This window comes from Anarrhichthys ocellatus, unplaced genomic scaffold (assembly GCF_004355925.1).
Source record: "Anarrhichthys ocellatus isolate YVR2014 unplaced genomic scaffold, GSC_Weel_1.0 scaffold124, whole genome shotgun sequence".
In the NCBI taxonomy this organism is placed as follows: domain Eukaryota; kingdom Metazoa; phylum Chordata; class Actinopteri; order Perciformes; family Anarhichadidae; genus Anarrhichthys; species Anarrhichthys ocellatus.
The window spans coordinates 247,252-249,926 of record NW_022280154.1 but is presented as its reverse complement, the minus strand read 5'-3'; positions in this window follow the sequence as shown (position 1 = coordinate 249,926).

Sequence of the window (2,675 nt, the reverse complement as noted above, 5' to 3'; positions counted from 1 at the left end):
GTGTGTGTGTGTGTGTGTGTGTGTGTGTGTGTGTGTGTGTGTGTGTGTGTGTGTAAGTAATGCGCATGTCTATGCCAGGCTGGGTCTGCGTCGCGGATCTATGCGCTGCATACGTGTGTGTCTGGCTTCACGCTGCGACTGCGCATGTCTGTCACTGTGTGTGGGTGGTTTGGGTGCTCGGCTCTGCAAGGTCTCTCTCTGTGCGTGCGTGTGTGTGTGTGAGAGAGAGAGTGTCTGTGTGTGTGTGAGAGAGAGAGAGTGTGTGTGTGAGAGTGGGTGGTATGTGCAGAGAGGTTGAGATGAGTGGCTGTTTGTTTTTGTCTGCCTCACAGAGCTCCATACCAACACACATCTGCAGAGTCGCATATCCAGAGTCTACACATCTGTTCTGTAGGATAGTGTTGCACCTTCCTACATAGAAATCATTCAAATGTAAAATGCACTTCTTTTGGCTCCCCTCCCTAAATCTCTGCCTGGTCTAAACGTCCCGTCCCGTCCTGCATGGGGACACTTTGTCTCTTGATTTCAATTGTCCCTTTTCCTTCCCTCCCTCTGCCCTCACCCGTCTCTCAGCTTTTCTTTGTTTACATCTCTCTCTCTCTCTTCATGTACACATTTCTGTCTCCCTCCCTCTCACACACACTCACTCACACACATATACACTCACTCTCACACACACACTCACTCTCTCACACACACAAACACACACACTCTCACACACAGGAAGGAGCTAAATAGTGTCGGTCCCTTGACGCTTCATTACGTAAAACCATTGTTTTTCTCTCCACTGCTGCTTCATTTCTGTGTCGACTCCATTTTCTTCATAGAATGCAAATCCCTGCCAAACTCTCACCCGTGTGTGTGCGTGTGTGTGTGTGTGTGTGTGTGTGTGTGTGTGTGTGTGTGTGTGTGTGTGAGTGTGAGTGAGAGAGAGAGAGAGAGAGCTATTGGAATGCAAATATGCAGATGAATGGGTGTAGGTGCATCTGACCAAGCACATCAGTGTGTATGTGTGTGTGTGTGTGCTTACTGCACCTTTAAATGATCAGACTATTGATGAGGAGAAGTCTATCTGTCCCTATTTTACCCGGGACGAATCAGAATGTCCTCGTGAGAGAATCGGGCAATCAGGAGGCGAATATATCGACCAGACTGTTTAAATCCAAGTGACCAAGTGGGCTCAAAAGAATAATTCTAATCATCCTAGACTTGAGAGGAGGAGGAGGAGGAGGAGACGACGTTTGTTAAGAATCTCCCAGGACAGATGAGGCATTGCGGCAGTCTGCCGTCACATGAGCGAAGCCACAATCCAGACAAAGAGACAAGAGGGAGAGAGAGGGAGGGAGGGAGAGAGAAAGGAGGCAAATGACGAAGAGGAGGAGGAGGGTGATCGTCTCTCTCTGGCCCTGTGCTGCCTAGATAAATACCTGGGTGCGTGTTTGTTTCTGTAGCGGGGCGGTGTGCAGAGGGGCGGGGTCGTGGGCTGAATGCCACTGAATCCCCTCGAAAAACCTGACCCCCCTCCAAAACCAGGACCCGCTTATTGATCCTAAAAGTACAGGTAAAGAAAAAACCCAGAGCTTTGAAGTTGAAATTGCACTAAAATATCTAATGTGTGGAGATCCTTTGATGTCCTGAACGTTTAACCCCAATGTCCTTTATTCCCTGTTTTAAGCGTTTCTGGTGAAGACATGAGAGCTGGTTGGACCCGATTATTAAGCAGTAGTGTGGAGATACAACATGGTTATTAATACAGTGTTCGTGACCTTAATCAATACAGAAGACTGTCTACGTGTAAACACTTATTCTAACAATAATCGTTAGAGGTTAAATCTTCAGTGATAATTGAGTTTTTTTTTTGGAACCGTCGGTTGATCAAGAGGAGAAATTTGAAGCCGTCCTCTCGGCCTCAAAATTTAAAAAAAGGCATTTTACGCCATTTATAAACCAAACAATTTATGGAAAAGTAAGAAGCAGAGTAATCGAGGAGGAAAGTCATCGATATCCAGAAAAAGCTAAAATGGGTTAAATTTGATGTATCAGAACTACGATGGTGATTCTCTCTACGCCTCTAAAGGCATCAACCAATGACGTCGTGCGGAACGAACACATTCGAAACAACATGGCGGCTCCACAGTCAAAACCAAGAAACTTTATTACTCCTTTATAACCGGGACAAAGATCCACTCCTTCTGTTGTTACCTTTCACAATAAAAGCCCCAGATATAAACACTGTAACTGTTTACCAGAGAGAACTCTGATTCACTGAGCATTTCACTTTAAAAGAAACTGTAAAAACAATCTGACGTAGATCTATAGCTCTGTAGTGATCCTCAGACAGCCTGCCAGACGCTGCTCAGGGTTAACAGGACTCCAGTGTCCTTTAAATGATACGGGCGGGAAATCAAGATGAAGTTGGAAGAGGTTTTTGTCATTTTGAGAAGTTTTTTTTTTGTTCACAGAATCTTAACTCTAACACGGTGAGCACAGTTTCACGACTAAAGGTTGGGCGGGGCCACAGTTTTTTTTTTTTTTTAGTTTTTCTCTTAAAGCGATACGCGCTTTCAGAAGAGCTTTGTACACATTTACATTTTTCCTTTTGTGTTACTGTTGTTTTTCTACATCTGAGCTGGTGTACTGTAGTCCTTTAAGAGTTCAGAGAGATGCTACTAACA